Here is a 22,741-nt window from a genome sequence, read left to right as displayed (position 1 = left end):
GATTGCAAAACTTTAGGTTCATTTGAAAAATAACATGATCAAAAACTCAAAACTAACAAGGTTAAGACAGATTAGGGGAAAAAAATCCTCCTGACCGTAACAAGAGATATGGTAACTAGCTCCTTGCAAACAAACAATAAATTATTTCTAAGTCTTGCATTTCTTTCTGGGTGAACTGAATACAGAAGTTGAAGGAAGGGTAATGTTTTGAGTTATATGTTACACCTCCAACTCTGCAGCTAGAAGTTGAATCCAGCCATGTTGAATGAGATTAAAATTTCTGCTCTTTGCTGCTGAATCCAAAGTTAAATACTTTTGACAGTCAGAAAACAGTTCCAAACGGGTGGCCATGTGGCTTAAAAATTAGAAATAAATTGGTGATATCTGCCTTTGAATCAGGTGTCCATTTCCACATGGTCTGTCTGCAGGCAAAGCGGAGCACTGTGTGGTCAGTAGTGTATGCTTAATGGCTGCTACAGTCTGCTTACAAAAATATTTACAGCACAGGTAGATGCTGCATGACAATGACGACTCTACAGTATACTCACTATAATTGTATTTCTCTAAATCTTTATATAAAAGAAAAATCATGTGCTATCATTTATCATTGCAAAGTGTGCAAGTTGTCCAACATTTACAGTCACAAAGAAAATTGTTAAGAAGATGACGTGTTAATTTTTGTCAGTTCTATTTTCATCAGTCTTTACACTTGCATTATATACATCAGGCTATGTCAAAAATAGAAATTGCTGGAAAATCTCAGCAGATCTGGCAGCATCTGTGGAGAGAATCAGGGTTAATATCTCAGACTGAGTGACTCTGATTCTCTCTACAGATGCTGCCAGATCGGCTGAGCTTTTTCAGAAATTTCTATTTTTGTCTCTCATTTACAGTATCTGCAGTTCTTTTGGTTCTTATTACATGTAAGGCTGAATTGCTTTGATTATTTTCTGGAGTAAGTTTCACAGCAGCCAGTCTGCCACGGCTCATGTTGACTTTTTCTCATGAAATTTCTGCTCTGCAGCTCATCAGTAATGCAGCTGTCCTTTTTGGACTCTGCCTCATAGAGTCATGTTGTAGGAGAACATGCTCACCACTGCTGGATTTTGCAATGTTCATACCACTGGAAACAGATTCAAACCCCAGGTCCACTGCACTTCAAGTGCTGCACGCCAGGAACATGTCTTCACATTCTGCTTCTCTATTGTTATTACTGGGACATGGCCAGAAAGGAAAGCTTACACCCAGCTTGTTGACATGGACCTGGGGTACTGGTGGATGGTGTGGCGGAGAAGAGGGCCATCCTTTTGCCTGCTGATTGGCAAAGGAGGCCCATCCAGGCAGCAAACTGGATTAGTGCAGTGTCCCAGGCGAAGAGGAACACACAGCAGTGCAGGAAGGGGGTGAATTCTGCACCCCACAAGGGTACGTATTGCTATTTTCTCTCTGCTACTGTAAACTTACAGGATCACAACTCTCTTAACTCTAGCACTGCCTCTCATTTAGGCATACGGATTACAACTCACAATGCAACATGTTCACTCAATTGCTCTCACCCATTTTATCCTCACAAACTATTCATCCTTTCTGCCCTGTATGCTTCCTATCTGGGATTACCTCTCCTGCTTCTGCATCATCACCAATATTTTATACATTTCTCTCACATTCACTGTACTTTTGTCTCAATGCAAGAAAACAAAACACCTCATGGCTAGGCCGAAAGCTGTCAGACATAAGGCTCTTCATCCCTATGAGTTGAAAATACCTGGTATATCCAAAGAAAAGAGTGTGACTACTGATGTAGGAATGTGAAGACCTTCATGGGCAAACAGGCAGTGATTTTCATTGCTCTGTGCCACACTATGCTCCCTTTAATATCAATGCTAATTCATTCCTATTCTACCCAAGCATTTGTATCTTTTACAGACACAATTTCCCCCCGTTCGCTTATGCAGGCACTAGCCATATACTGTGAACCTCCAACAAGTAAAGCTTGGTGACTGTCACCTCTGACAAGGAAACCACTCAACCGTAATGAAGGGCTTTTGCCCAAAACATCGGTTTACCTGCTCCTCAGATGCTACCTGACCTGCTGTGCTTTTCCAGCACTACTCTAATCTTGACTTCAGAGGATATGTTAGCACAACTTTGACCAAGACCCTGCACCAGCTCAGTCCGTCCTTTTTTTAAATTAGACTGGTGAGCACTATTCAGTGAGCACATCATCAGGTGGCCAAGAAACTTCCTACCTCTCTGTTAATCAGAAAACTGTATCTGAATATTCACATTCACCTTGCTTTACAATCCAGGTGACAACTGCTTAACACGGGTCCCAGATTGTCTCCAGGGCTGACTCGCTGCAAACATTGAATGTTAATACAGAGGAACCTCGATTATCCGATAGACACAGGCGGGGAATATTTCATTCGGTTAATCAAATTCCGGATAAGAGAATGCTGGATAACATAGTGTAGCCAAGCATTGGGACCCTGCTAGCGAGTTTGGAGAAGAGTTGTAGCTAGGTTGTGGTTCTGGAAGTAAGTTTTCAGATAATCCACCACCATACAAGGTAACATCATCAGTGAGGCTCCGTGAAGTACTGGTGTTATGGCCTGCTTTCTATTTATGTGTTAAGGTTTCCTTGGGACGGTGATGTCACTTCCTGTGGTGATGTCATTTCCTGTATAGGTGATATCAATTCCTGTTCTTTTTCTCAAAGGGTGATAGATGGGATTCAAATTGATGCGTTTGTTAACAGAGTTCCAGCTGGAATGCCACGTGAGTCTCTGTTTGGCTTGTCCTATGATGGATGTCTTGTCCTAGTCGAAGTAGCATCTTTCCTCATCTGTTTGTAAGGATACTAGTGATAGTGGGTCATGTCTTTTTGTGGCTAGTTGATGTTCATGTATCCTAGTGGCTAGTTTTCTGCCTATTTGTCCATGCAATGCTTGTTACAGTTCTTGCAAGGTATTTTGTAAATGGTGTTTATTTCGCTTGTTGTCTGTATACAATCTTTCAAGTTCATTAGCTGCTGTTTTAGTGTGTTGGTGGGTTTGTGGGCTACCATGATGCCAAGAGTGCTGAGTAGTCTGGCAGTCATTTCCGAGATGTTGTTGATGTCGGGGAGAGTGGCTAAGGTTTCTGGGTACGATTTGTCTGCTTGTTTGGGTTTGTTGCTGAGAAATCGACAGATTGTGTTCATTCGGTACCCGTTCTTTTTGAATACACTGTATAGGTGATTTTCCTCTGCTCTGCATAGTTGCTCTGTGTTGCGGTGTGTGGTGGCTCATTGCAATAATGTTCTACTGCAGCTTTGTTTCTGGGTGTTGGGACGATTGCTTCTGTCATTCAATATTTGGTCCGTATGCATTATTTTCCTATCAACGCTTGTTTGAAGCTCCCCATTGACTGTTCACTCTAACTGTGAAATCGAGGAATGGCAGTTTGTTGTGGTTTTCCTCCTCTTTCGTGAATTTTATGCCAGTAAGGATATTATTGATGGTCTTGAAGGTTTCCTCTAATTTGTTTTGTTTAGTGATGTTAAAGGTGTCATCCATGTAGCGGACCCAAAGTTTGGGTTGGATGTTTGGTAGAGCTGTTTGAGTCTCTGCATTACTGCCTCTGCTGCAAATCCTGATATCGGAGATCCCATGGGTGTTCCATTGGTTTGTTTATACATTTTGTTAACAAAAGTGAAGTGGAGGGTAAGACATAGGTCCATGCATGAATATTCCTGGAAGTATGGCATTCTAACTGAAACTCTATCAACAAATGCATCGGTTTGGATCCTATCTATCAATGTCTGAGAAAAATAACAGGAAATGACATCACTAACACAAGAAATGACATCACCATAATAAATGACATCATGAACCCAAGGAAACCTAAACACATAAATAGAAAGCGGGCCATAACACCAGTGTTTCATCGGAGGCTCACTGATGATGTTATCTAGTATGGTGACAAAACGTCTGAAAATGAGCCTTCCAGCTCAGCAAGCAAATTTATATCCAGATTGAAAACTTGCAATCTTGCTGGATAATCTGATATTCGGATCTAGGTTCCTCTGTACTCTGACTGGTTTTCTACTGCTCAAGTCTGGCAATAGATGGCAGTTTTATCGAAGTGAAACTTGGCTGTCATTTCACTTTGATTTTGTCACTCAATCATTATTTTTCACCATTGGAAGGGTAGTTTAGGTGCAGCATGATATTGTTTTTTGGACTGGACTATAGTCCATTCTTTCAAGATGTATATTCCCTCACCATTGCTTTGTACAAGTCTGTGCTGAATTTTCTCGATTTCTTTGTGGTCCCTCTCACCTTTCCACTTGACTGGGTAGATGATGTATTGTGTTAATTTTCCCAATCCTTTCTGAAGTGTCTGAATTCTTTGCTTGGGAATTGTGGCCCATTGTCGCTCATCACCATACCTTGAAATTCAAACTAAATGAACTGTGCCTTCAGACAAACTGCAATCTCACAGGTAGTTATTGATGTCAGCTGGACTAACTCCCAATAGTGGAAGCCAATGCATTATGTATCTTTGTACTGTATCAATCATCTTGAATATAATTGTTCTTTTATTTCTTTCATATTAATGAAGGTAAGCTAGTGGAGTCCTGTGTGTCGAGATTGCTTCTTGGTAATGGAGTGGAATATTGAAAACTTGCACCCTGACTGAAGAATTGTATTGTGGCTTTGAGCACAAGAATGTGGAGCAGTAAATTGTTTCAAAATGCAGTCTTGCTAGGATCATTAATCTGCTAATTGATTTAAACTTTAGATGGTGCAGCAGAATGGGAGGCCTCCTGTGTACTCATTAAGACCATAAAAATTCCTCTTTTGTTCAAGCATTAGAGATTGATAAGTGTGTTAGAGATAACTTTCTCACAAACAACCACCTGTGTTTGTTCCAGCATGGCCTTTGTTTGGGTTTGGGGGGGAGGGGTGTTCCCAGATAAGTACATCTGGCAGGAGCTTTTAATTAGACAGTGCTTTCATTAAAAAACAGTTCTATAATCCAAAATCAAGCACGACCTTATGCGTGTCTAATAGTTAAAAAAAGAACACACTCCATATGACTTAGACTTCTTATGAGCTGATTAACATGGAAAGGTTTCAACAGTAACACTGTCAATGTTTATATGAAGAAAACATGTTTTTTTTTCTGAACAGGCCTAGTTATTGAAGAAATCTATGCTTACTGGAGCTTGGAGGAAGGTATCTACAACACTAAGTACAAGCATGGAAATATTGCTTGGGTTGGCAAACAGACGAACTTCCCATTTTTGGCTAACAAAATTGTTCATTCAGCATAATTTGAATGAAGGTTACAGTCAAACAGCTTTACTTGGAAGTACAAGCTTTCAGAGTGCTGCTCCTTCATCAGGGAGCTAGTGCTTCCAATTAAACCTGTTGGACTATAACCTGTCGTTGTGTAATTTGTAACTTTGTTCACCCCAGTCCAACACCGGCACCTCCACATCATAATTTGACTGAGCTGGGGTCTTAATTCGTGACATGCTAATGAATGAGAAACAGGTTCCTGTCAATTGTGTTCAGGAAACCCAAGTCACCTGAAAGGTTCTGTGGACTATACCATGCATGCACACATGCAAACACACATTCTCTCATGTCCGCTCACACGCATACACTCACACGAACAAACATACACGTTTTCTCTCTCTCTCCCTCTCCTACACACACACACACACACACACGTATATCTATGGGGTGAATTTGCATTTGCAGAATTGTATTTGCAGATACATTCTATTTTCGCTCAAAATGCACACAGCCTGCAGGCAGTCAATCTTTACAACATTTTATAAATTCCTATTTTGGAAATAGAATGAGTCTGACTCACAGTTTGGATGCAGACAGACTCTAACCTTATTCCTTTAATACATTGTCTGAGCTGAGATGTCACTTTAGTTTACAAAACCTTAAGTTATCTCAAGAATTTGACGTCAAAGTTTTGGGATTTATATGTTAATGAATCAAAACCTACAACCCATTCTAAAAAAAATGAAAGAATTGACAGCAATCTAGGTTTGTTCACTATATCGCTTTTAATTGCATGACACTGTGATCTTTTGCTATAAATTGTGTTTTATGATCCTGCTCCACAGCTACCTGATGAAGGAGCAGTGCTCTGGAAACTAGTGCTTCCAAATAAAGCCGCTGGGCTATAACATGGTGTTGTGTGATTTTAAAACTTAATTCAAAGTGGTATGTGGGAACACTTGGAGTGACTGGGGTGTTCTTGTGACTCACTATGCCAAGCCTTTCATGTGAAATGTAAATGCAAAACAGAAATGAAAAATAGCTGCAACCACAGCTGGAGTGGATGGACTAAGTCTTTTCCTTTCTGTCTGAGTATATAGGCTCAATTTGTGATCAATATGAGGTCCTTGAAGGAGCAATTAATCAGGCACTGCCACAGTGCAGGTTGAAGTCATCTGTAATCATAGTAATCATAGCATCCAGCATGGAAAATGCAGGCAGTGTTCAACTGTGTAGAGTAGAAATCTTATTCTCAAGCAATCTTAATAATGTCATTGGTCGTTACAGATTGAAGATAGTCATCTCTGTGAATAGAACCAATTCCTGATGACCTTAAAAAGTGGTACCTATGGATCACAAAGCTACTATAAGATCTCATGGGCTCGACAGTGGCACAGAATTGTTTCCCTCTCTCCTTAAACTAAAAGCATTTGCCAATATATCATGGTTTGCAATGCTGCCTTTTACAAGTGATATAGGGTCATGAAGACAAGTTAACAACAATATTACAGCACTTACAATCGCCTACTGTATTTGTGCAAAATGGCTTGTGCTGCATTCATCAGAACATGTTCCTAATGTCAAAGTTCTACATAGAAGTATTTTGTGAATCTCCTTGTTCAAGTCCTCCATTCAAACTGTATGAGGACTACCCTAAACAATCATTCATGAGTGGCACGAATTATGACTGCTCACATTAATGAGGATCTGTTCTTTATTGAAACTCCGCACATACATTCCTTTGAAGAGTACACATTATTACAGTGACAGGACAGGTTATTGCTGCTGTTACTGTAATGCAATGGCAACACAGAGAAATTCAGGGACAACAGAAGAATCCAACATGCCCAGAACCAGTAGTAATCTCCAACAGCTACAGAACAGCCTGCATATGAAGAGGTCACCATAGATGTCCAAATGTGCTCTTGTACAAGCAATGAAGTGCTCGCCATGTCATTCATTTTTAAAACTCCATTTTTGGTTTGTGGGTATCTCCGACTGGACCATTGGAAGCAATTGTTTTTGATTTCTGCCCGACGACATGCACAGTGAACATCAACTCCAGACTGACAACACATAACTGGGTGCAGAGCTGGACTTTAACAATAACACTGGGAATCCTGGGTGATCCTCTGGGCTGAAGGAGAGGATATGATAAGTGAAGCTAATAGAGGTGTGGTACATAGGTAATGAGGAAAAGAGCAGGTGAAATCTCGTTATGTCCCATTAAACTAAGTCATCCATGAAATTCAACATTATAACAATTTGCATGACAGAAGGAAAGAGTGCTGATTGGATGGTCAGGGAAATCGAAACGGATTTTACAAATACATTAAGAACAAAAAAGTAACTAGGCAGAGAATAGGCTTTTTAAAGATCAGCAAGATTGCCTATGTGTGAAACCACAGGAGAAAGTAACAAGTATTGTGCATCAATGTTTACTGTGGAGAAAGATATGGAGAGCTCGAGAACTCAGGGCAATAAATAATATCTTCATATTACAGAGGAAGTGGTGCGGACATCTTAAATCCCCGGGACCTTATCAAGTATACCTTAGAAGCTAGGGAAGTGATTGCTGAGTCCCTTGCTGAGATATTTGTATCATCGATAGTCACAGGTGAGGTGCCAGAATACTGGAAGTTGGCAAACATGGTGGCACTATTTAAGAATGGTGATAAGGAAAAGCCAGCGAACTATACGTCAGTGAGCCTGACATCAATGGTGGGTAAGTTGTTGAAAATGATTCCTTAAGGATAGGATTTACAAACATTTGGAAAAGTAATGACTGATTAGAAATAGTCAGCATAGCTTTTTGCATGGGAAACCATGTCTCACTAACTTGATTGAGTTTTTTTAAGAAGTAACAAAGATAAAGGCAGATAGGTAGTCGTGATCTCTATGGAATTCAATAAGATGATTGACAAGATTTCATATGGGTAACAAGATGAAATCAAATGGCAGCAAGAAGGACTAGCCATTTGGTTACAGAACTGGCTCAAAGTTAGAAGACAGTGGTGACGGAGGAGGGCTGCTTTTTGGACTGGAGGCCTGTGACCAGCGGTATGCCACAAGGATCATTGCTGGGTTCCCCTGCATTTTGCCATTTATATAAATGATTTGCATGTGGAGGCATGATTAATAAGTTTGTAGATGATACAAAACTGGTGGTGTAGCAGACAGCGAAGAAGTTACCTCAGAGAAGAATGGAATCTCAATCAGATGGGCCAATGGGCCAAAAAGTGGCAGATGGAGTTTAATTTGGATAAATTTGAAGTGCTGCATTTTGGAAAGGCAGATCAGGGCAGAACATATACACTTAAAGGTAAGGTCCTGGGGAGTGTTATTGAGCAAAGAAACCTTGGAGTGCATGTTCATATTTACTAGAAAAAGGAGTCATAGATAAACAGGATAGTGAAGGTGGTTTTTGGTATGTTTGCCTCTATTGGTTATTGGGTATAGGAATTGAGAGATCATATTGCAGCTTACATGACATTGGTTGAGCCACTTTTGGAATATTTTGTATTATTCTGGTCTCCCTGCTATAGGAAGGATGTTGTGTTATTTGAAATTGTTCACAAAAGATTTACAAGGATGTGGCCAGGGTTGGAGGGTTTGAGCTATAATGGATAGTCTGATCAGGCTGGGGCTATTTTCCCTGGAGCATCGGAGACTAAGGGGTATACTTATAGAAGTTTATAAAATCATGAGAGCTATGGATTGGATAAATAATCAAGGTATTTTCCCCAGAGTAGCAGACTCCAGCACTAGAGACAAAGGTTTAAGGTGAGAGGGGAAAGATTTAAAAGGGACCTAAGGGGCAATGTTTTCACACAGAGGGTGGTGCATCTATGGAAAGAATTGTCAGGGTAAGTGCTGGTGACTGGTAGAATTACAACATTTAAAAGGCATCTGGATGGGTACATGAATAGGACAGGTTTAGAGGGATAAGGGCCAAATGCTGGCAAATGCAAATAGATTTACTTAGGATATCTGTTCGGCATGGACAAGCTGGATGGAAGGGTTTGTTTCCACATTGTACACCTCTACGACTCTGTGACAAATTGACAGTACTTGACTGAGGTGGTGCAACGACAAAATCAACAAAGAACTGTAGCGTCTCCAACCCCAGGCTCATTTAGACTTGCTAGAAGCTATACATGTCCATGTTCAGGGACATGTTCTCCACACCCAAGAGGAGTAGTTTGACTTTTCCATCTTCTTGAGAGCCAATGTGTTAACAATTCAATATTATTTTCTTGTATGTTATAAATTATTGCAATAACTTGATATTTGGTACTCTTGCATTTGTCCTGATCAGTGCAAGATGAAAAGCTTTGGCATCTCATTCTCTCATCAACAATATTTAAGTTCTGCATTACCCAGCAACTGTACTCAATATTCCATAAACTTTGCTATTTTTCCAACATTGGTTGCATTGATTAAACTTGACAATAAACGAACACCTCTTATTAATAAAAATGAAGTCATAGTCCCTCTGGTGCAGAAGTTTAATTTATTTTTAATGTATTTATGTGAATACAGCAGTGGGTTATTTCATTATCCTGCTAAGAATAAAATGTCTTAGTGTAATAACAAACTCATTTTGCAATGCTTATATAATTGAATTGTTTTATGTATTAATATTCACAATACAGTATTTTTCATTGGTTATATTGTTCATGAATGTCTGAAAGTTCATCAAGATATTGTCAGATCTGGCAATGTAAATGTTTCAGTGAAAGGACAGCCAGTTGACTTTGCCATAATATATTGTCCTCACTCTTCTACATGTAGTCTGCTTGACAACTATTTAACTTCCAAACCCATAGCTGGTTAATACCTTTCTTCTGCCACACACCTTAATGAAAAGAATGTCCCAATCTGGCCAAACAACCTTCAGTTATTGAGTTAGCTCTTCAGCTTTTAGAGGTTTGGATTGTTTGACTCCATAATGTGAAATGACTAAGAGACCATCAGCTGAAAATCAAATCGGTCATGATAATCATGCCTGCAACAAAATCAACCCCATTTTAATGTTACACCTTGTAACAGATGAATTAAATATTCACTTTCTAATGCACCATTTAATCAAGTAGATATATGGAGTGTATCGATACTTGTTATTCTTCATTGATTCGGCAGTTTAAGCTTATTGTCACTAGAGTTTAGGAGAATGAGAGGGGATCAAATTGAGGTCCGTAAGTTGACAAAAGGATCAAATTTTTTTAAAAACATTCACTTGTGGGACATGAACACTGCTGGCTGGACCAGCATTTATTGTCCATCCTTAGTTGCCCTTGAGAAGGTGGTAGTGAGCTACCTTTTTGAACCACTGCTGTCCACATGCTGCAGGTGGACCCACAATGCACCTGGAAAGGGAATTCAACGAATTTGACCCAGCAACAGCAAAGGAATGACAAAATATTTCCAAGTCAGGATGGCGAATTTTTTGGAGGGGAGCTTGCAGATGTTGGTGTCCCCATGTATCTGCTGCCCTTGCATAGAAGTGGTCATGGGCTTGCTAGGTGCTGTTCTAAGGATCTTAGATGAATTGTACCTTGTAGACATTACAGACTACTACTGCCTGGGCCCTCAACATTCTTTAATTTATAAAATAATGATCTTGATGAGGGAATTGAAGATGTAGTGGCTAATTTTGCAGACGATGCAAAAATAGGTGGGAAAGCTTGGTGTGAAGGTGCCACAACAAGGCTGCAGTCTTATACAGATGGAATCATAGAATTATTCAGTAGAGAAGGAGGCCATTTGACCCATTGTCTCTGTACTGGCTCCTGAAAGAGCTATCCAGCTGGTCCCATTCTCCAGTCCTGTCTCCATAGCACTCTAAATTCAGCAATTTTAAGTACATATCCAGTTCTCTTTTGAAACGCCGATAGAATCCAGTTCCACCACTTTTCCAGGCAATGCATTCCAAATCCTAACAACTGTCTGAGTAAAGAAGTTTCTCTTCATCTCATTCCTAGCTCTCTTGCTGACCATCTTTAAATGGTGACACCCCCCACCCCCCCCCGCCCCGCCCCAGTTAATGACATAATAAAAAGGTGTATGTGAGTGGGCAAAAACCTGACAGATGGTGTGTAATGGGGAAAAATGTAAAGTTGTTCACCTTGCCAAGGGAAAAAAATGGATTATTATTTAAATGACGAATGATTGCAGAATTCCGAGGTCCAGATGGATCTCAGTGATCGATTACACAAATCAGAAGTTAGTACGCAAGTGCAAAGTGATTAAGACTGGTAGAATGTTCTTAATAATTACAATATGAAATGACATGAAAAGTAAGGATATCATCTTCAATTATACAGGCAGTTAGTGAGACCATATCTTGAATGTAGTGTGCAGTTTGGTCTCCTTTTTTAATCAAGTATATAAATACATTGCAGGCAGTTGAGAGAAAGAGGCTCACTTGATAGAAATATTAAATAAGTGAATAATTTTGATTAGGTAAGAGTGGAGGAGATATTTCCTTCCTGAGTGACCCCAGAACAAGATGGCATTGTCTTAAAATTAAGGGTTGCCCTTTTAGCAACAATTGTAATTTTCTGCCTTAGACTGTCTGCCTCAGAAGTTGTGGTCATTGTACATTTTAAGATAGAGGTAGATATTTTCTTGTTGGACATGGTAACCAAAAAAGTTAATCGGGGGAGACAGGAATGCGAAACTTGAAGAACTAACAAATCAGCACTGATCTCATTGAATGATGGTGCAAATGTGAAGGGTTAATTGACCTAATCCTGGTCCTAATTTCTACATAAAAATCAAGATAAAGGACCATACAGGCAAACAATCAAGGCAAATAATTCAAGGAAATTATCACTAATCTTTGATGTCCATTCTATTCCTTTATCCAATTCCCTTATCCTTTAATTCTCCATGAGAACAAAAATCTACCCATCTTACCTTTTAACATACTCAAGAACTGAGCAGTCTGAACTCTGCAGAGAATTTGAATTCACAACTGACTGGGTAAAGAAATTCCTCTTCAACTCACTCTTGTGTACAACTCTAGCCTGAGCTATACCATGGGTAATTACTGAGTAAATGGCAATTAATGAGTCAATTCAACAACTTGCAAAAAAAAAACACCATTGAGATTAAAGTTGAGATGGTGTCTACATAAAACAAGTGGTTGTATTAAAAATGTAGCCCACTAATTTTTGGGGATTATGAAGTCACACCATATACAATAACCCCAATGAATTACCTGTCTGATATGTAACTGAATGATGGCATGAGTCATTAATATGCTATTCTGCTGTCAGCCAGTTCTGGCCCAATATATTCCACAGTACTTCTTTCTCTACAGGCATATTTACTTCAAACCACTTACAGATTTTTTAAAAATCATTTCTTCAGGCAGGGAGTAGTTAAATCTCTGCCCATCCTATGCAAAAAGATTTAAAGTCATTTTTATTCCACAGTTAAAGCAGGAACTATGGCAGATGCTATAATTTCTAAATTTTGCATTTAGTTCATGAGAGTGGTGATTTGGCAAAATATTCATGTACTTAAAATCAAGATGATTTAGGAAATGTTCTGCTCAGTTCCTCTCGTGAGGCTCCCTGCTGGAGGCATGCAATCAGAAGCTCAAAGCTAAAATCTGACTAAAGTGAAGAAAAGAGCTGAATTTGAAGTAAGAACAGAACATTTTTAGTTTTCTGTAATAATATTTAAAATAAAATGTATCAAGGATTGAAGCCTTAGAGCGCAGTTTCAAGATTCATGCTGAGAAGTATATTGCCATCAATTTACCCTGTTGTGTTCCTAGGTTGTAGATTAAGTTTCGTGTCACAGCTCTTGTCTAATGTTACTCAAACTAATTCAGCATATATCAAATTTCGAAATAAGACTGCAGGGTTTCCACAGTTGAACTAGAGCTGATATAATTGTCTAGATCCTGCAGTTTACAAATCATTGGAAACTGGATGTGTGCCCTTAACTGTGTGTGAGGATCCCAATGCACTGGATTCCAGGGAATTGCCTGCGATATGATCTCTCAAAAGGCAGGCAATTCCCCCACACCCAAGGAACCTTGATAAACCTCTCTAACTCAGAGTTAGAGTTGGAGTCTTCAGATGATTCTGATGTACTTAGCTGTGTAGTTAAGCAGGACATGACTAGAAGATTTAGGATTGCTCACACTGATGCCCCGACTACCTCTACTTTGCGCCACCCAGACCTTTCCCTTCTAATGCATTGTATGCCCTTTACAACTTCACTAACATGATGTGACTGCTCTCCTGATTATACTATATCCCCACGGATACACACCTGACATCATCCACAACCAAAACTGATAACAACCCCTTCTTGTCTGACTCAGGCCCCCGTCACAACCTAACCATCACTGCTCAATGCCTTGCTCAACGTAACTATACACCATCACCTTACAGGCAGCCTTGACCCAGCCTGATTAGACCCAGACCTGACAAGATGACTCCTCCCTCCCAAATACTCACTCTCCTGCCATCATACTCTAATAACTTTCCCACTTGCCATCCTAGTCAACTGATACTCCAACCCCCTGACAACCTGCCAGATCTGCTTATCACAACATTTCTGCTAATGTATCAAATTGGCAATCCTCTGGTCTAGTCACTTTCAACCCATCCTACCTATCATATTACCCTATTCAATCAGCCCTTCATCTAACCCATCCACACATCAACCTTCTCACCTGCCACCCTACCCTCATAAGAACAAGGAGCAGGAATAGACTATTCAGCCCCTTGAGCCTGTTCTACCATTTTATACAATTATGGGTAATCCCATCTTGGCCTCAACTCTGTTTTCCTGCCCACTGTCCATAAGCCTTCAAACCATTTCTGACTAAAAATCTCTCATTCTTAAATTTACTTAACATCTCAGATTCCACTGCACTCTGAGGTAGTGAATTTGACAGATTCATTACCCTTTGAGAGAAATAATTTCTCCTCATCTCTGTTTAAATCTGCTAGCCCTCGTCCTAAAATGATGACCTCTTGTTTCTGTATTGCCTCACATGAGGAACCATCCTTTCTATATCTACTTAGATCATTACACATTCTCTTGGAACTTTTTTTTAATAGCAGGAATGTACTTTTCTATGTATTCTGAAATATCCCTTTAACTGTTTGCCACAGCTTCTCTACAGATGTATCTCTTAACCTAATATCCAATTCATTCAGGTAGCTCAGCTTTCATGTCCACATTGTTTCCCTTATTATGTTGAGAGTATTAGTCTTAGATTCACCTTTCGTGCTTTCAAAATGGATGTTAAACTCGATCATACTATGAGCAGTGCTGTGCAGAGTGTCTTTGCCCTATGGTAATTAATTAATTCTGTCACATTAGAAAGTATCAAGTCAAGTATTGTTTGCCCTCTGGTCAGTTGCAGGATGTGTTGGTGTAAGAAACAATTTTGAAAGCATCTTATGAACTCTTAGTGGAGGTTGCTATCAACAATCTGATTTTCCTAGTTAATATGTAAACTAAAATTGGCATGATTATTGTAGTTCCTTTATCACAACTACTAATATTTCTCCTTGTATACTTCTTCATACATCATGGTTCCTGTTTGTGTCAATCACTCCCACTATTGACCTTGTCTCTTACTATTCCTCATCTATGCCCAAATAAACTCTAGGTCCTGAACACCTGATTTAAGGTCATATTTAATTATTTCATCTTTGGTCAGGAGTGCAAACCCTCGATCTTTACCTAGCTTCCTGTTCTTCTTAAATGTTACATACCCCTCAATATTCAGATCTCAATCCATGTCACTCTGCAGACACATTTCTAATAGCTGTCAGATCATATTTATTTACTTCAATGTGAATTATAAGTTCATTAACTTTGTTATGAATGCTGCACGCATTGAGATATAGAGCCGTTAGTTTTGTTTGATTTTTTGTTATCTTTGTATCATCTAGTCTCAACTGCTAATATATTCTCAGGTTTCTTTTTCTCTGTCCTTTCCTACTATTCCGATCTTTATTTCCATGTGAGCATCTTGCCTCAATGCCATCTGTTAATTTGTTATGATTATCCAAGCTTGAACCCCCAGCACCCCATCTCCCCTGAACCCCATCCTTCTCTGTTTATTTTAAAGGCCTATGGACTTCCCTAGTTGGATTTCACAAGAATACTAGTCCCAGCACAATTCAGGTACAGACCATCAGAACATTATAGATTTCACTATTCGCAGTTTTGTTGCTAATGCCCGATGAGCCAGAATTGATTTCTCCTACAATGGTCTTTGAGTCTATTGTTGCGGATCATAACCATTAAATCCTTCCCTTCTTACTTCAAGTCTTTTTTTCTCCTGCTCAGAGCAGATATCCCAAATCCTGGTACCAGGCAACAACACAGCCATCTGGAGTCATACATTTAGCTGCAGAGAAGAGGGTAAATCTCCCTCACCATACACCTGCTCGTACCACTATATACCTTCTACCCAAACCACTCTCAACCATCACCCCACACTTAAATGATGTCCTGTACCTCAGTAAAAAGGCCAATTAGCTCCTCTACCCTGCAGCTTTTATTTTCATTCAATTCAGCTGAGGAAACCTCAAAACTATCAGACAGGCTCCTGTCTTCCTAGCCTCTGGTTAACTTGACTACACCATTCTCATCCCATTCCAGTGCTGGGTTGTTGACTAATCCATGAGTCACAATTTTAAGGGATGTAACTGCCTTCAGAAATAAAAAGCCCATGTGACTTTCTGCCTCCCTAATGTGCTGCTGTGTCTGCATCTTGGCTTTGAACTCAAAACAAAATTCTAACCAATCTATTCAGATATGTTATTATTCTACACCTCTGGGGCAGGTGTGACCTGTACCTAGGTCTCCAGGCTTTGAGGTAAGGATTCTACCTGTGCACCACAAGAATACCACAGCTATGCACTATTTTTCCTAATAACCTGTTCAGAGATGTTATTGTCCACTTCTGGGACAGGTGGGACTTGAACCTAACCTCCAGGCTCTGTGTTAGGGACTCTACCATTGTGTCACAGGAACCCCACAGCTTTCAGCTCAATAACTCTGAGGTAAAGTTCTTGCAGCCACAAACATTGACAGTGGATGTATTTGCCCTTGAACACACTGATATCAGAAAGTGTCAATTCTGCAATCACAGGCCTTCAAATGCCCTGCCATATCTAATAGATGTTAATTAAATAATAATTGCTAATTATCTTCTATTTAATACATACAATACTTCAATTATTTTAGCACCGCCAGTAAAATTTATAACAAAAGGGCAATACAATTCTTAGAATATTTATAATACTTACAATTTCTCATAATACTCATTGAATTTAGCTGCTCCTTCTCCTGCACAAAGTTGGAAATCAGTAGGAGACTGAAAGACTGCAAAAAGGAAAGTACTTCCTCCCCAACCTTCACTGAAGCACAATTGTTATGGTGCAGAAGAAGGCCATTTGGCCCATTGAGCCTCTGTTGCCTCACACCAGTATTCTGCTTTTTGCTCCATTACTCCCTACTCACTGCACTTTCATTTTACTTAATACGCCTGTGCACTGAAATCCACCTTTGAACCAAATTCTTCTGTAGTCACTCAGTCTCACAGTCACTCAGGTGAAATCATCTTTATGTTGACCATTCACCTTGACTGACATTGAGATATTCTATTAAATTCGTCACTAAAAGTTAAGTCAATCGTGAAGGAGAACGTTGAATAGAGTCATAAACTCATACGGCATAGAAATATTGTGATAACTGCCAAAAACACTTCAGGCCAAAGACAGGAACAGTGGATTTTCTGTCTTTTCTTAAAAATCTGCTTCTTCTTTAGTCTTCTGCCTAAAAGCAGATCCAAGCCACATTGCCTTGATCTCTACCATTAGTAGGGCATGAAGTCAGAGGCTGATCATCCAGCCAGAACTGCAATCAAATTCCATACTGTTGACAACTATTTGACCCTATACAATCTGCCCAGTCAATTGAGCTAACCTAAAGATTATTAAAGCATCAAATTTAGCTTTTCACTTGCTTCCTTCCTTTTTCTCTGATTTCTGCCTCTCCTTTTGCTCATAGCTTGGTAGGCCTTGCAGAGTAATGGAATTGTTTCCTGGCCAACATATAAAGTGACCTTGGCTCCTTTGATAGTCCCCAGACCTTCCCCAAAGATCTTCTGGGTATTTAACTAGGACTTCACTCAGGCAGCCATTTTCTAAACAAAAAATGTTGAACCAATGTAGATGAATCTTCCTCAATCAATTTCACCCGATTCGGCTTGGACCCGAGCCTTTTACTACACAGTGGTAAGTAAATCAGCTGTTTCTCAGAGTCATAGAGCACAGAAACAGATCATTCAGTCCAACCACTCCATGCCAAACATAATCTCAAACTAAACTAGTCCCAATTGCCTGCTCCTGGTGTATATCCCTCTAAACTTTTCCTATTTTTGTATCTATCCAAATACCTTCTAAACATTGCAATTGTACCTACATTCTCTTTCTCAGGAAGTTCATTCCACATGTGAACCAACCTCTATAAAACATTTGCCCCTCACGCCTTTTTTAAATCTCTCTCCTCTCACCTTAAAAATGTGCCCTCAGTCTTCAAACCCCCATCCTAAGGAAAAGACAATCACCATTAACTCTGTCTATACCTCTTATTATTTTATAAACTTCTATCAGATCACCTCTCAAAATTCTACGCTCCAGTGAAAAAAGTTCCTGGCAACCTGATAAATTTCTTCTAATTCTCTCCAGCTTGATAATATCCTTTCTATAACTGGGCAACCAGAACGGACACAGTATTCCTGAAGAGGCTGCATCAATGTCCTGTACAACCTCAAATGACTTCACAAATCCTATACTCAAAGGACTGAGCCTTTTTAACAAACCTGTCTATATGTGATGCAATTTTCAAAGAATTATGTGCCTGCACCCCAAGGTCGCTCTATTCTACAACACTACCAAGGCCCTATCATTAATTGTATAAGCCCTACCCCTATTTGTTGTACCAAAGTGCAATATTTCACATTTATCCATACTGAGCTCCATCTGCCATTTTTCAGAGAATTGAACCATTTGATCAAGATCCCTTTGCAAACTTAGAAAAGCTTCTTCAGTCTACTATGCCACCAATTTTGGTGTCGGCCACAAACTTACTAACCATACCTTCTATATTCTCATCCAAATCACTTATAAAAATGACAAACAAAAAAGGACCCAGCATTGATCCCTGTGGAACATCGCTGGTTGCAGGCCTCCAGTCTGAAAAGCAACCCTCCACCATTACTCTATGTTTCCTGTTATTATACTAATTATGTATCGAATTGGCAAGTTCACTCTGAATCCTATGTGACCTTGCTTTACTAATTAGTCTATCATGCGGAATCTTGTCAAAGGCTTTACTAAAATCCAAATAAACAACGTCTACTGCTCTGCCATCAATCTTTTTGGTTACCTCCTCAAAATACTCAAACAAACTTGAGAGACATCATTTTCCTCGCAAAAAACCATACTGAATATCCCTAATCATTTTTTGCTTCTCTAAATGTCCACAAATCCTATCTTTTATAATCACCTTCAACAATTCATGCATAACCAAAGTCAGACTCACAGGTCTATAGTTCCCCGGTTTCTCCTGATAACCTTTCTTAAACCAAAGTATAAAATTAGCCACTCTCCAGTCATCTGGCACCTCATCCATAGTTATAGATGATGCAAATATTTCTCCAAGGGGTCTCGTAATTTCCTCTCTTACTTCTCACAATGTTCTGGGAAATATTACACCAGGTCTGGGAGATTTATCCACCTTTGCATTATCTAAGACCTCCCAAATTTCCTCTTCTGTAATGTTAACTGTTTTTAAAGCATTAACGTTTGTTTCTCTGCATTCTCTACATTTCTTTCTCCACAGTAAAATTGGATGCAAACTATTTAGTATCTCTGCCATCTGCTGGGGTTTAACATTTAGATGATCTCCTTGATCTTTAAGAGACCAGAATCGGAGTTGTGCCTTCATCTGTAGAGGTTGCCTGCTTTGGATTTTCAGACTTGCAGAGGTAATGCAAACTTAAAGGTTGGAGTCGAGAGTGAATTTTGTTAAAGACTGATTCTGCAATCACTGAGATGGCCATGGCAGTTTTGACATCCATTAGAACAGGGTGACTATTTCACAGATATTTATTTGATTGGTTCAAATTTGAATGTTGCTGAGCAAATTAATTGTTCCAAGGCAGCTGTAGGTGGACTTTTAAGGGTGAATACTCTCCTGAATATTAGACGATAGGTTCTTTTACTCAATTTCCATCGAGTGGGTCTCTTTCTCTGTCTAGAGTCTGCATAACAACAGTGGCTTGCAGGCCTAGATCATGAAGAAAATATTAACCATTTGGCCGAGTCTTGGCTATGCTTTTGGGTTTTGCTAAAGGCTGACCTAGAGTCCTTCTGTTCAGGTTATGAACCGAGTGAGGCTATACAATTGCCTTTAATCAGGTGATGTTCCCCAAACTCAGTCTGACTGGTGAGGGTGTCCACTTCCAGTGGAATATCTTGCAACCCATATGCTCCACTTGCTTTGTTTTCCAATGATAAAGCTATTTGTAGTCCCTGTTTGAAATCCAGTTGGGCTTCAGATAGTAGACATGTTTGCATAGTTACATCAATAATTCCGCATAACAAACAGTTTCTCAGCATCTCATTATGGGTTAAACCAAAGTCACTCTGCCAGTGATCTTAATTTTGTCAAACCAATACGGATTCCCTGGTTCTCGAATCACCGAATGAGATCAATAGCGTCTCAGAACTAGAGGTGGCTTGAGGTATTATTATTCCTTAACTAAATCCATCAATTCTTGAAACGTTTTAATATCTGCTGCCTCAGGAATGTTAGGTTACTCATAACTGAAAAAACTGTGGATCCACAAGCTGTCAGGAAAATTACTCGTTGCTTTCCATCTGCCCCAAATTTTGCCCAGAAAAACAAACGCATTCTTTCCAAATATTGGGCCCAGAATTTGACGGCAGGATCAAAAGAGTTCCAAATAATGGCATGATGCCAGAAATGCTTACCTCAACTCAAAGATGAGTGTTACAAGTGAATTTCTTCAGGAGAGTTCTTTTACCTCATCACCATTTAAATAACTCCACAGAGGCTGGTATCTAATCACCAAAACACGCTTTAATTACATGTCCTTGATGCTGATCCAGCTCTGAGTGAACGGAACCTTTGACACTCTTGTTTATTTTTTTCATTTCTTTTTCTTTTTTTTCTTTTCAGTCTGACACTCCTATTCTTTTTTTTACCCCACACTACCACCTAACTGCAGTAGTGCTTATTTGTCCCTCGCACCCATGTTGGGTGTGTGCAGGTGTGAGACACAGTGAAAGACACAAGGTATACAAATCTTTATTCAATTTCTACCACCAGGAAGAATGGAAACACCAAAGTGGCCAGTGACATGCAGCACCCTTCACATCAAAGGGCAATGCTGCGTGATCAAACAGTGAAGAGGAGGGCAGGGATTAAATCAAAATAGAGTTGGACGGGGAAATAGTACACTCCACTCCCTGTGGTGCCCACCTCTCTCTGAATAGCTCAAGGGTCTTGGTGGACACCGCGTGCTACTTCTCCGGAGACACCTGGGACGGTCTTGTTTATTTTTTTCCACCTGCTCTTTTATTACTTTTTCTTTGCTTTTTGTTGTGTGAACTGTGACGAGCCTCCTCAAAACCAGTCCCTAGAAACACTCTTGTTTAGGTTTTTTTATTTTTATTTTTTTTCTTAACCCCGGAAGAGGAATCTCCTGTTTATTTTTTTTTAACAGAACTTCTGACGCTCCTGTTAATTTTTTTTTCTCTCTCTCTCTTTACCCCACACTACCGCCTAACTGCGGTAGTGCTTATTTTTTCCCAGCAGCCATGTTGTGTGTGTAGAGGTGTGAGACACAGTGAGAGACACGAGGTGTACGAATCTTTATTCAATTATACTCTTGTTTATATCTGTCAGCTACGGCTCCCTGATTGGATCAGATTAACAACTTCAAGTAGGGAACTCATTCTATCAGGTCCAACCAGCTGACCTCACTATGATCACTACAAACACTGTTGATTAGATGGGTGTCAGAGATCACTTAATTGCATCATAATTTACTAGAATCTGTATCTATTGATGCTCCACTCAAAGTTGCTCTCACAATGGCCACAGAGAATGACAGTTGAAAAAGTGCCAAATATACCTACACGCATAACAGAAGAATCAAGCAGCTGCAGCAGCAGTGCTGTACAGTCCCAAATTGTTGTTGTTAGAAATGGGGAAAAGTGTTGTTTTTGCAGATATAGAAAAAGCATACAGAAAAGGGGTACAGCAAGAGAACTATTAACCCTGCAGGTATTTAGGGAAAAGTATCTCTACTTTTCAGTGCATAATTATGGATAATTAAGTACTAACTTTAATGTAGATTTACTAAAGGAAAATAATTCCTTTTACCATAATGTTTGAAATAACAGTTTCAGCAAAAAGCTAAGATTACTGAAACATATAAGTGAAGCACGAAAAAGATACATTGTTAAGATGTATGTACAAGAATGGAATGTATCTATGGACAATGAAAGAAGTTACAAAGGGAACATCGAGATAAGAGTTTAGCCTTATGACAGCACGTGCAAGGGGGAAAATTGCCAACTTGGAAAGAAGAGGGCAATGGGCATGGAGCATAGATGGGCAGAGGCGAAATAGTAAGAAAGATTGGGTAATGTAGGGATCGGAAGAGGTGACCTCATGTAGCTCAAAAGTATAACTGTGTAATAGTTTGAATAATCATCACTTCAATTGCTTTCTGCAATTGGGGTCCTTTCTTGCAAGATCGTAGAATAAATTGTCTTGTTTCCAGCTTTGGTGGTCTCGTCTAAATTTTATTGACTTTTGTTTCTAACAGATTTGGGTGCTCGTCCTGGGATCCCAAGCTCCGGTCGCTCGGCAATTGTTGGGAAAACGGAGAAGGTGCACCTCGCTGATTTCGGCGGTCTTTAGTTTCCCTCTTTGCCGCAGTGGCTCGGGCGAGCGAGATCCAGACTGAGAGACCCTGGAAACAAGACGGGTTGAGACGCGGCGGGTTCGGTCGGGTAACTCTTGTGCACAGGACCCAGGTAAGAAAAAGGTCTGGAATAAGTATTATCCGGGTGACCGGGGTAGGCAATGGTATTTGCTGCCATCACCGCAGGGTGGAGCGCGCTGACACGCGGCGGGTTTGGTCGGGTAACTCTTTTATACACAAAACCCGGGTAAGATATATAATGGCAAGCAAATGTTGTTGCTGCCATTGCTGTGGGCTGGCGTACGGCGGGTTTGATCGGGTAACTTTTGTGTACAGAAGACCTGGGTAAGATATGTCTGTATATCACCGGGCAACCGGTGCAGGCAACGGTTGTTGCTGCCACCATTGCCGTGGGACAGGGCATGCTGACAAGCGGCGG

At 39.9% G+C, this 22,741-nt stretch overlaps 1 pseudogene; it reads left to right on the top strand.

Annotated features, from left to right (window-relative positions):
* The window catches only part of LOC148139913 (uncharacterized), a 72,042-nt pseudogene extending 49,744 nt beyond the window's left edge, over positions 1-22,298 (top strand).
* The last annotated feature ends 443 nt before the right edge of the window (positions 22,299-22,741 follow it).

The sequence above is a fragment of the Chiloscyllium plagiosum genome, unplaced genomic scaffold, assembly GCF_037043375.1.
Source record: "Chiloscyllium plagiosum isolate Xiang-an unplaced genomic scaffold, Cpla_swu_hap1 HiC_scaffold_36, whole genome shotgun sequence".
Taxonomy (NCBI): domain Eukaryota; kingdom Metazoa; phylum Chordata; class Chondrichthyes; order Orectolobiformes; family Hemiscylliidae; genus Chiloscyllium; species Chiloscyllium plagiosum.
The sequence above is the reverse complement of the archived record's forward strand: the minus strand, read 5'-3'. Positions and strand labels throughout refer to the sequence as shown.